We start from the raw sequence: 13,295 nt of genomic DNA, 5'->3' as shown, positions 1-13,295 counted from the left end.
ATTTTTTTTTTGGGTATCCAAGAAACTAAGATGCGAGATTGAATCTTTTAAAAGCAAAGGCATTGCGGAGTACTTTCCGGTCCGACTTTGCTTTAAAAGTAAATGCATTTTCATGGTATCGATTTGGGATTTTGTGGATTTGTTAAGCCTCGTGTTATCATGGCAGTTTTTATTAAGTCTCATGTTATGTGTTAAAGATAATTATGTGATAGTAAAAGGTAGGGGTGAGCATTGTGCGGTTTGGTGCGGTTTTAAGGGAAAACCGAACCGCAAACCGCATGGTGCGGTTTTTCAATGGTTTGGTTTTGCGGTTTTTAAATGCGGTTTCGGTTTTAAACCTGTAGACTGTGATGGAGAATGGTAGCTGGGAATGATGTCGTAACTCGCAAGACAAGACGCTCATAAACTATATTATAATTTCGTGTGTAATAGAAGCCAAAAGGTAGGAGGGAAGGTAAAAAAAAAAGATAGGAGGGAAGGTTAAAAAAAAAACGGTGAGATTGGAGCTAGTCGGTAGTTGCTGGAGGTAAATTGAATTCCTTTTCAATATATGGATTATGGAATATCAATTAAATTTACCCAGAAGTCAATTCGTAAAACTCAAATAATGGAAGTCAACAATTAGTTATATATATATATATATATATATATATATATATATATATATATATATATATATATATATATATATATATATATACCCTTATCGGTATATATGGGTATATTCACATTAGGTACCCAATAATCAAAACTGTGTCGTTTCGTTTTGCTACGTTAATACTTCCTTCCTAAAAACACACCGATAACTACTATTTCGTTCCTAAAACACCGAGGTTCGTCATTTATTAACCTAAAAAACATGAAGGTTCCATCGTTTCTTGATTTTGCTGATTCGCCATCGATGTATACTTATACAAGAGGTTTCGATTCGTGATTTTGGCATCAGTTCTTCGATCAATGTTATAGCTTTATTGATTTTAGACTGCTTCCATGATTACGTGTATTCATCAATGATTCCTAATTAGATTTATACTAATTTCAAGTGACAAATGGAGGCGTTTTTTGATTACATGTTCTTCACTTTGTTCTTGGTGTGCATTAGATAAAATCAAATTAGATATATACTAATTTCATTATATTGAGTCGTGTGAACGAAACCAGGTTCATTCTATGCATTTTTCTTTACAAATATATTGTTTCTGGTAATGTACACCAGGTGTTTGATTAAATGCCTTAGTGAAGTTTTGTCTCAATATGGGTGAAAAGGCATTGGCTTTTATTGACAATGGATGTTACTCATAATTTTTTGGATTTAATTCAAAAAGTTTGTATGATTAAGAACTTGTTACCCCTTATTTGTACAATGGTTGTTTTTCATAAATTTTTCGGTTTCTTTTGGGTCTTCTGGAGCTGCTGGTTTGTTTTCCTCCATTTTCCCTTTTTTAGTGGGTGCTCCTAGATGTTGTTCTCTTCCTAGATTGCTTGTGGATCTCTAGTTAGTTTTGGCTTGCCTAGTTCTAAATATGGTTTCAATTTTAGCATACATATTGTTGAAGCTATGAAGACAAGTTCTATTACTATGGTTTCAATTGTTTCTGTTAGGAAAGTTAAGTTTGTAATTTTAGCCAATGGTTTCTTCACTGATTAATTGTTTATTTTACATGTATGACCAATTAGGAAAGTCAATTTCACAATTTGTTACACGATAATGGCTTGGAAGGGTATGAAAGATAAGTATGTCCACATAGAAGCAATGTTATTCTACTTGGGTTTTGATTCTTTCTCCTGTTATAGCATATTTTGGATTAAATTGAAAGAGCAATACCATTTCATGTATATACAAATATGCCAACTCTCAAACTACCAATGGTATGGCAAGTGATGTTGTTCCTTTATCTGAGATTTTATATTTCTTTTAAAATACCAATGATATTTAAATTAATAAACCTTGAAAAAATAGAAACGATGATGTGGCGCATCTTCTTGAATTCGATTTAAATTATTAAATGATTATTTTTTTGTTCACCAAATGCAGTTGATCAAGCACTAAGGTTGAATTTGTTTTTTGGGACAGGGGCAACATCGTCCAACAAGTTGATAAACCATCAAACTTATGTGTAGATAAACTCAAAAGTAACCAGAACATTACAGATTGCAGTTTAACATGTTTAAGCACATCATCTCGTTACAACATCTTGCATTAGGTTTCTCTGCTCGAGATTTGGTGGGAATACTTGAAGAATTGAAAGACTTCTAAAAACTGTAGAAATCGTTGGGTTGTTGTATAGTAACTAAACCATGTATATGTTGACAAAAAAGTGTATAAACCATATATTGTTTTTGTGGATTGAGCTTAAATAGCAACCCATTATTCATATTTATCCGAAATAGCAATGTACTTATCATTTTAGAATAAAAATTAGCAATGCACTTATACTTGTAACAATTTTACGACCTTACTTGTCATTTGCAGCATAACCAATGAGTTACATTTATGAGTAAAAATAGCAACCCTCTTTTCATTTTATATCCTAAATAGCATCATACTTTGGTTTTTAACAGCCTACTTTCATTTTTAACCCACAATTGCAGCAAATTTTCATTTTTAATCCAAAATGACAGCCTACTTTCATTTTCAGCCCACAATTGCAACAATTTTTTAAATTCAACCCTAAATTACACCCTACTTTCATTTTTAACCAACAATTACAACAAAAAAACCAAAGTATGAAACTATTTTGTGAAAAACAAAAGTATTATGCTATTTTGTGAAAACAACGAAAGTATGATGCTATTTTCTGAAATAAACGAAAGCATGATGCTATTTTGTGAAAAAATGAAAGTGTGCTACTATTATTAGTTGATAAATAAGTTAGATGATGTTATGTGTTTAAATGAAAGTAAGATGTTATCATTGGGAAAGAGCCCCATCATTCTTCACAAGGTTATTTAACAAACACATCATACAACCAACTGGGAAATCTAGAAATTTAATCATTCACATTTTATTAAAAAATCTGGAAACTTGGAAAGTTAGTTTTACACTCAAAATTCATTAAAAGAACAAAACCTATATCAAAATACAATAATGTTTGTACAACTTCGCTAAATTATAATCCAGCATTATGGAGCTTTACGTATTTGCTTTGCTTCATGCTAACATTTCTAATAGTGGGAATCCATGGAAAGAGCAATATGAAGACAAGTCAGCTACAACTTTCAACATGTGAATGCTTTAGAATGTGTGAGGGAAAATCAATCTTTTCAGATTCGAGGGAGCAATCAAGAAGAACATGTATTCTGGAAGCAACTCCAAAGTTTATGTAACCCTGTTGAATATCTTATTAGAAATCGAAATTAGTGTAGAAATAATGAATGAGTGAGATTTAAAGAACTTACATAGTGAATCAAAATTGATTAGTCATAATAAAAAACAAATGAAGACAAACAATAACGAATGAAGGTCTCCATTCCTTTGGAATTTATGATTTGCATTGAGTCAATTATAACCATCACCGCTACCACCCGCGCCACAAAAAAATGTTTGTGTCCTAATAAACAAAGCAACAGAAAGCCAATTGTTGGCCAAAAGTTTTAGATTAATTTTTTTTAACAGAAGCAACACATAAAGGCCTAAATGGAAATTTCCTATTGTACAAATATTTGATAAAAGGCCACCATGTGAAACAGATGTTCTTGCCTCATGACGAACATGTGTTCTTGCCTCATGACGAACATGTGTTCTTGCCTTTTGATCTTTCAGAAGGATGATGTATTTGTTCTGTATGGTAAGTCATTGCACAATTTTGAGCATAACTAAAAACTAACAAAATAGTGACTAATAAATTTGTCACCTACTGAGGAAATTTTACAACAAAAAAAAAAATGAGAGCAACAGGGGAAATCAAAACAATTTAAGCAATGCCACTGTCGTTTGATTAAGATGTCATTTTGTCAAACACTTGGTAGGCTTCTTTTAGTATAGTTGCAAAAAAAAGACCTGCTAGTAGTAATGTTTAGTCCAAAGTGTCCGTGGTAATGTTCATTCAAAACAACGAAGTCAATACCATGTGAGATTCACAACTCACAACTTAACATAAAAAATCGAATTCACATACTCAATCAAAATCATAAATCACTTTGGACTCCAAGTGAATAAATCTTGATTCTTCAAAGATCAAACTTCCAACGAATCAGAAAATAAGGTAGAAGAAATCGATTAACTTGAATAAGAAATAGAGGAAATATAACTAACCACTGGGCGTCTTAAGAAATAGGAGTCGTTTGAATTCTTTTACGCTGGTGGTTGTGTTTTGATTATCGTTCTCTCCCTCGTTCCTGCCAAATTTATTCCCTGTAGTTGGGTCATTGTTGAAATGTGCATCAAATCTCATAAAACTACAACCAAAGGACTAATGAGGTTTTCATGAAATTAAGGTAGAGGTCAAGATGGAGAATGACAAAATCAAATTTTGATAGAGAAACCGGGGACTGCATGACGATCAGAGAGGCAAAGGGGAAAAGCTTGGGAAGTATTTGATGTTAAAACGACGTAGTTTAATATTTGGGTAACTAATTTTATATACCCTCTAGGATATATATATATATATATATATATATATATATATATATATATATATATATATATATATATATATATATATATACACACACACCTACGGTGCGGTTCGGTTTTGGTGGACCGGTTTTTGGATAAAAACCGCACCGCACCGTTGACCTTCGGTTTTTGCATAAACGAAATCCGCACCATTGGTTTTTGCATCGGTTTCGGTTTGTAGGTTGCGGTTTATTGCGGTTTCATCGGTTTTTTTTAATCGGTTCGGTTTTTGCTCACCCTAGTAAGGAAAGTTGATGAATAGTTCTTCATTATTCTTTATGACTAAGGTTTATGCACCGCAATATTCTGAGCAGAAAATACTTTTTGAATGTTATTCTTTCTTTTATTGATCGGAGACAATGCCAATGTATTAAATTTGGCGTTAACGAAGTTCGACATAAATATGAAGGGTTTGGTTTGGTTTGGTTTTTTGTCAAGAGACAAATGATTCTTTTAATCATTTTATTAATGAGGTTTCCTTGGTCGATATTCATATGGGTGGCCGTAATTTTACATGGATAAACAAAGGATATACAAAAATGAGCAAAAATGAAAGGTTTCACGTTTCTGATGATCTTTTAGATGCAAGTCCAAATCTCAATACTATGACATTAGATGAGAAGCGGTCAAATCATAGCTCAATTCTTCTTCAAAAAATGGGAGTTTGGATTATGGTATGATTCTGTTCAAGATGTGTCATCAGTGGATATCCCTGGAAGGTTTTGAAAAACTCATTATTACTATTTGGACCGAAGTCCCAAAGGATGTGATAGGCAATGCAATGACCCAAAGGATGTGATAGGCAATGCAATGATCCGGTTCAAATAAGCTTAAAACTCTTATATTCGGTGTCAAATGGAGAAATTCAAAGTATAAACCAAAAATTCTGGCGATGGAAGGATTAAATATTGCTATTGTATATGTTATGGCTAGTGTTGTTCTTCGTGGTGCTAGGATTGGCCATCACGAATTTCGGGTTTCACATTTTTTTTTTAAATTTTGATGATGTTTTTTTTTCTTGTTAAGTGGTCTCAACAAATTCCCGTTAATATCATACGGATCTTGGGATCTTGAGATGTTTTTGCTTGGCTATTGGGGTTAAAGTTAAATTTGTAGAAATTGAATATTCATGGTGTTGGAGTGGATTGGGCTGAAATGATGCTTTGGCTTTTATCATAGGATACTTTCTGGGGAAACATTCGTTCACTTATCTTGTTCTTCCTGCCGATTTTAATATGAATAGAACAGAAGGTTAAAATGTTAATATGGACAGATTCAAGAGTAAACTTTACAAATGGAAAGTTAAAACTCTTTTGGTCGGTGGCCATACAAATCTTTTGAAGTAGGTGTTGGGTAGCTTAGGCATTTTTTGCATGTCCATGTTAAAATGCCTGATAAGGTTATTGCATTGCTTAAAAGCCTGATATGCATATTTTTTGAAGGATACATTAATGAAAGGGAGATTTATTGGATAAATTTATGGAAAATATGGAGAAAGATGGTATCGTATTGGTAGCTTGGTTGCATTTAACCAAGAGTTGTTATAGAAATTGATGTTGATGTTGGAGATTTTTTAACGGAAAATCTTCGTTTTGGCTTCAAGTTATTGAAGTCATTGGAAGATAAAGAGAAATATAGTATCAGTATTGGCAGCTTGGTTGTATTTAAATAAGTTTGCTCGTATAAAAATGGAGTTAGAAGATTTTTCTAATGAGAATTCTTTGTTTTGGCTCCAAGTTATTGAAGTCATTCATGGGACAGTGGATAATTTACTGATCTCGAGGATGACATTAGAGTTAAAGTATGCGGTCAAGAATTATTGGGAGACAAATATTATATCACACCTTTTTTTGATGAAAATGTGAATAATAGTTCTTGCACTAGTTTTTGGCACAATGTTTGGCTTAGAGAGGTTGCTCTAAAAAATAGATTCAAAAGACTATTTTTATTGGAGATTGAAATACATTTCCTGCTTTTGGACCAATTTGTGAATGGTACTTTTGGGTAGAAATGGCGGCTTGAAATAATGGAGGTGAACTTGAACAACTTGGGGATCTTCTTGATGTGTTGCAACAGTTTGTCCCGTCTTTGGATCCATATAAATGGTGGTGGTCTCTTGATATACCAGATGATTTGTAACATCTCTAATTCCATGTATTTACCTTTTACCCCCTTGGTATGAGAATTGTTTGCATTTTGGTCCCAATTGCATTTTTGTAATTTTTGGGCAAAGTGTGCCTACGCTGGGCGTACATTGCGTACGCATGGCATACGTGGCAGAATTCCAAACCCTAATATTTACGGTTTGGACCCTATTTAAACATCCTTAACTCTCAAGGCTTCTTTCTTTCATCAGCCTACTGCCCTATTTCAACCCTTTGCAAACCCCAATCCATTTGAGAGCGTATTTGGTCCATTTGTGTGTGTTCTGGTGATCTTGAAGGAGTAGGAAAGAAAAGGAGACAATCTTTGAAGAGTGAAGCACTTTGGATCCAAAATCACATCACCATTTGACACCATTTGGAGGTAAAAAGCTTTGATCTTGATGAAGTTCTTCTTAGATATTGTTTAGTCATGGTTTTGTGTTCATGTTGGTCCTATAAGCTTCAGATTATGAGTATGGGTTACTCTAATTCATATGAGTTTTCCTTTCTGTTTTGGTCAAAAAATGAACAAGCAAGAATCGACCAAAGTGTATGAGAGGCTGTGATGTTCAGAATAATGCAACTATAAAATGTTGATCAAAGTGACACAAGTTGTTTACAAGGAAAGCCCTTGATCCTTGCTAGGATCTCCGACATAAAACATTGGGAGGTGATAATGATCACCTGCCTCGATAATTTTATTGATTGAAAATGTCGATTATAGAGAAAATGTAAAGAATATAAGTACAAGTGTTGGTGTTCTGCTATGTGTCGTGTGTAATGTGATGAATACATATGTTTTTTATAGTCTAAAGCTAATAACAAGAACTCCGACAATTCCGGGATCCTCCGAGATCAACTTATAGGCGTTACTTGACTTGGTCTTCCGGGTCTTTTGAATGGTCACAATGATTATTCGTGAGAATAAGTCTTTGGCTGATTATTTCTGCACATGTGAGAAAAATAACAAAGCATATTACTGGCATAAACGTTAGGAGAATAAATGATAATAGTCAGGATCCTGAAGTATCGTCGAGGATCCTGAATGTAATTCCGGGATCCTGGCCCTAACAATTGCCCCCAAATTATTCCTGCGAAATATTTTGGAGTTAGTTTGCCAAAATTTAAAGGTATAATTTAGTAAAAAGAAATAAGATTGTGAAATGTTAATCGGATAGGGAATATATTTTTTTTAATCCTAACGGTTAGAATTCTAGCCATTGGAGTAGGTCACATCAATCTTTTACCTCTCCGTGATTCTTGTATAAATATAACATCCAACAATTCAATTTTCCTTACTTTTTTACCCCCCACTCCTTGACGTCTATCGAATATCGTTCGAAGGTACTTTTCTCATTTCTTTTTCTTTTTTTTCCTATTTGGTTTCGATCATGGACAAAAGAACAATTCGATCTCGTGGAAACATCATTGCCATACCCGATGATGATTTCACGGATCAAAGGATTTTATCTTACGAGGAAACCTGCACCTTCACTGATGATGATATTGAGATGTTAAAGTCGTCCGGAACCTTCCCTGTTGGCACGGTCTTTAGAGCTTTTGATGCTAAAATTCAACCGATTTTATTTCTTCTACTTGGGTTTGTCTCCCCGAGCCCTTCACCCTAAGGCTTTCTTATCCTTTCTCTGGAATTGTTTCAGAATTTTTTGAGAGCACAAAGATCTCGTACATCCAAGCTATGCCAACGATCTGGAGGATCCTCTATTGGATTGATCACTTGAATCATTCCAAGGATCTTTCCGTCAGTCTAAATGAGCTAGCCTATGTTTATGATCTTACAAATTTCGGGACGCTTTCTATTGAAGGTCAAAGCAGATAGGTTTCTCCTTGTGTTGAAATCCAAGCACAATGATGGTGCTTGGAAAGGGAAGTATTTCTTCGTAAGACGTGACTCCATTCCTGATGGGAATCTATTACCTCAATCTTGGGTTAGAAAGAGTAGGACTTCATGTTTCTATATTGAGGATCTCAATATTCACTTTTCTTATCTTTTCCGATGTTGTGCAGCTTTCAAGTTCGAAATCTTGGTTCCTCCTGCTGAAGACACAGAGAACACGATCCAAATTTTTTCCACTCTGTCTGAATCAGAGAGGTCATTCAAGCTTATCCAATCCAATCTTCAAGAGAGCTCATCTCCCACTGCCTCCATGTCGAAAGGTAAGGATCCTAAATTCGTCTTCTATATCGCATGAGGGGTCCTGACTTCTTATTGTTTTGTCCAGGATCCAAAAGTACCCGTTCCGGCACTCATTTTACCCTTGCTGACTTGGATACAACGATGTCCAGTGGTCAGTTGATGATGAAGAAAGAGAAGAATTTGCCCCTATCATGAGAGCCCCCACAGATCTGGCCGTGAAAACTCTAGGATCTAAGAAAAGAAAGAACACGAGTTCTATTGAATTGAGCTTGGAGAATCTTGGGGCGGAATATGTGCTCCAGAAATTGGTTTCCTTTTCTCAGGCTGTAAGAATAAATATCCTCCTTCCCTTTGTATTTTTATTCTTTTCTATCTCTTACATCTTTCTTGCTTCAGGTTTCTGACCGTGTCTCTGTTGAGTAGAGGGTTCGTGTTGAAAGAGATGAGCAAGTCCTCAAAGAGAAATATAAAATATGGAGAGCAATTGATGCGACATTGGCTCCGACCACCTGCTCTGAGGATGTGCTTCTATTTCAGAGAGGATCTGCGAGGTCACAACAGACAAGACCGTTAGAGCCGCCCCAGGGACTGTGCCTCGGGAGCAGGCTCCGGCGATCAAGTTAGATCGGTTGGTACATGTGAGATGGTTCTACTTAACTAGAAAGAACCATCTTGGTGCTGGGGGTAGTGTATGGTGGCTGACGACGGAGGGTGGCGGCTGAGCCGCCGGGGAGAGATCTCGTGCCGGCTGAGCCACCGGGGGAAGTCCCCCTCCATGGAGGAGGCACTATTCACTTTATAAGGTACAATTAGGTCAAGAGGAATTAGTTCAGGCCTTGGGCCAGCCCAATTTAGGCCCAACTAGTAAGGAGATGGGCAAGGCCGTCTGGGGGCGCCGGGCGAGGATGGCGGGCGCGCACCAGGCAAGGCTGGCGGGCGCGCACCAGGAAATGCTGGCAAGGGAGCGCTAGGCCGGGCCGACAGGAAAGTCCCCAGGCAAGGCTGTCAAGGGAGTCCCAACAAGGCTGGCAAGGGAGCGCCAGGCAATGCTGGCACGCCAGAGCTATCTAGGCCATGCTAATGGACCCTATATCATCAAGTCCCCCCAGTCCGAACTTATTGGTACGCGGCTAATGACATTGGACTGGACTCTGTCATATAAACCGTGTGTCATCAAGTCTCCCTGGTCCGATATGATTGGTTTGCTGACAATCGGATCAGACTAGACAAAGCACCAGTGCATTAAATAATAAAGAGAACGACCAAAACTTGCCCACGAGGGCTGCGGTGTTGGGCTATGGGCCAAGCATGGGCTGGCTTAATGATCTTTCCTTGTCAAGAGTATGATTCGGTCGGTGAGATGCAATGTAGCTATTGCTGCCATTTTGCAAAGCAAGTCTGCTGATGATGTCATGCGGAGCGGGGCTGCTATGCGACAATGATGTCGATAAGGCATCAGACCAAGGTAGCTAAGAAATGTAATCTCGCCATTCAGTCCTTGAGACTGTTATCCGACGCAGTTGTTGTTGTAGTCACGCGCAGATGGAATGTCACCGATAACCATCTACATAGTCTTCTTTGCATGAGCATTAATAACCGTCCTGAAGGTCACTACAAGAAAAACAACCTTTTACGAAACGCAATGCGTGTCGTAAAACGCTCAGACGACAGGCAAATGCGTGTCAAGGAAGGACCTGTCATAACGAAAGACGACACGCTTTTGCGCGTCGTCTATTTACGACACACATTTACGACACACATTTACGACACACATTGCGTGTCAAGGAAGGCCCTGTCATAAAGGAAGACGACACGCATTTGTGTGTCGTAACCTTACGACGCGCGTTTAGGACACGCATTGCGTATCTTTAAAGCCCCTGTCATAAATGAAGAAGACACGCATTTGCGTGTCATAAACTTCAGCAACCATTTACGATATACATTTACGACGCATCTTTACGATACTCATTTACGCATAATACAAAAATATGTAAACAAATATATACCAAAACAATCAATTTCATCCAATAACATCATGTCAAAATATTGTAATACATTGATATTAAGGGGATCTAATTGTATATTGTTATTAAGAGGTTTTCCCTACAGAAGGTTGAAAGTAGTCATCTGAATTTTCAGTTTTAGCACCACTTGAACTCGCTCCCCACCCGCCACCAACTTCTTTCTTTTCACTAGCAGCAGCTGCACCCCATGCATAACCTCCACCATCTTCTAGTCATGAAATAAGAAGAATTTAAAAACATTACAATATGATTATGAAATAACAAGACACAACATATTGATCCATACCTTTACTGACATCATTATCCGTGGAACCAAAAAGGATTTGCAGAATTGGATTCTGGTTGAAGCTGTACCAAGAAATCAATTATCATATTACGGAAAGATTTAAAGAAAGTAGATTAAGATCTAAACAAACCGATGAGCCTGCTGCAGGAAAAGGTGCCCAAGAACTCCTACATATACAAAATACTCAAATCATCAGATAAATACATAAGAGATATATCTAAGTTGTAAACTTATGTTTGTGTTTCTACTTTCTATACATAAGTTATTTATGATAAAAACCTTTCAGTAGTTTGGCCTCCAATATTCCACCCTCCACCACCACCTCCAGGTTCAGATGCCGCTCTTCCATCCATCCATCCTTTAAAGGCTACAGTAGTGTATTAGCCAAAGATGATACACAATATTTAAAACAAAGAAAGATAAAAATAACTTTTAACCATAAATATAATTTCCCACCTTGAGAACTCACAGGCTCACCGAGCAAATCAAATGACTTTTCAGAATCAAACAAAATGGCAGGATAAAGTTTATGGCGTAGCAAATGAAATATAAATTACAAAGTTAAAACCACTATACCCAATGGAAACACCAAAAATCTTTCCTTTAACCTCAGCAAGATGCTCAACTTTAACTGCAGTGCAGACACAATATAATACAAAAAGATTACCTCCTAAATCCCAAGAAAAACAAAATATGACTAAAAAACAGATCACCTGTAAGAATCTTGTGCTGGGAATCAAGCTTGATTGTGATATCTGAATATCGAATTTCCATGACACGACACATGTATCCCTTTAGGTGGCCCACACGTATTCTCAATGACTGCCCAACAGAGAAACCTTCTTTATCTTCAACTGCATGCACGACACAACAAAATCAGAATATTAATGATATGATCATATGTTTGAAAACCCTTCAAAAGGTTTCTTAGGTGATAAAGGGGACTTGGGTGATGATGGGACATCATCAAAACCAGAGTCACCTGATTTACCACCCTGCAATACATAAATTTTTTAATAATATTGAAGAAAGAACAATTACAATGCTAAATATATATAGTAATCTATGATCAACTAGCCTTTCCTTTATAAGAATTAGGGGTGTTCACGGTCCGGTTTTTTCGGTTTTTAGGTCAAACCGAAACCAAACCGTTAGTAACGGTTTTTGTCATGCGAACACCGAAACCGAACCGTTGAAAATTAAAACCGAACCAAACCAAACCGTTGCTAACAGTTTGGTTTCACGGTTTTGGTTTTTCAGACCCATTTTAGTCGAGCACATTATACTAATTTAGAAAAAAAACTACACTATTAAAAGAGTAATTTCTTAATTTATTTCTAGTCTTGGGTGGGTCATTTCATATTCGTTGCAGATCTGAAGTCGTTTTTAGCCCACAGTAGTGGCACAAGTGAGTGAATATGCTAAACATGCTAAATTGACAAGAATACATACATACATATTCAAATGAAAAACAAACTGAAAGAGGGGAAGGATCTCCAATCTCCATACCCACCCAACTACCTTAACCGAATCATATCAGATCAAATTTTAGTCTAAAAAATTAGAAAAATATATTACAAAACATAATTGCTAACATTTTTGAAGTTAATAAAATAATTCTTCCAAGTGTAGATTCATATTCATTACAAGCAGGTAGCGTAAAAGTAGAAGATTTGATATGTTTCTTATTAGTTCAAGACTACTTTTGTCAATGAATGTGGAAGCAAACGACACTTTTATCAAGCTCAACAAGGAGTGATTTAAACATGACCAAATGCACACTACAGATTCCTTACATTAATTATGGATTCAAAATAAGCTAATATTTGTATGGGTAATTAAATGTTGTGGGTTTTAAATTTTATTATTTATATATAAAAATTAATATATAATACAACAAAATACAATTACATATAAAAATTTTTAATTATATATATATATATATATATATATATATATAAACTTTACGGTCCGGTCCGGTTTTTATACGGTTTGAAATCTTAAAAACCATAAGCCAAACCGTTAACTACGGTTTGAAAAGTTCGAAACCGTAAGCCAAACCGTG

At 36.0% G+C, this 13,295-nt stretch overlaps 2 long non-coding RNA genes across 2 annotated transcripts; one reads left to right on the top strand and one right to left on the bottom strand.

The window, feature by feature from the left end:
- The first annotated feature begins 745 nt into the window (after positions 1-745).
- Positions 746-2,388, top strand: LOC145138247 (uncharacterized). Its single transcript, XR_013721414.1, has 2 exons — positions 746-920; positions 2,075-2,388. It is a non-coding gene; the product is annotated as an uncharacterized LOC145138247 (long non-coding RNA).
- Positions 2,389-2,985: 597 nt separating this feature from the next.
- LOC145140669 (uncharacterized) lies at positions 2,986-4,533 on the bottom strand. Its single transcript, XR_013722232.1, has 3 exons — positions 4,256-4,533; positions 3,400-3,781; positions 2,986-3,329 (listed from the first exon to the last, which is right to left on the bottom strand). It is a non-coding gene; the product is annotated as an uncharacterized LOC145140669 (long non-coding RNA).
- Positions 4,534-13,295: the final 8,762 nt, after the last annotated feature.

This window comes from Lactuca virosa, chromosome 9 (genome assembly GCF_052849685.1).
Source record: "Lactuca virosa cultivar CGN04683 chromosome 9, Lactuca_virosa_CGN04683_v6, whole genome shotgun sequence".
NCBI classification, from domain to species: domain Eukaryota; kingdom Viridiplantae; phylum Streptophyta; class Magnoliopsida; order Asterales; family Asteraceae; genus Lactuca; species Lactuca virosa.
This window is presented reverse-complemented; position numbering and strand designations above follow the sequence as displayed.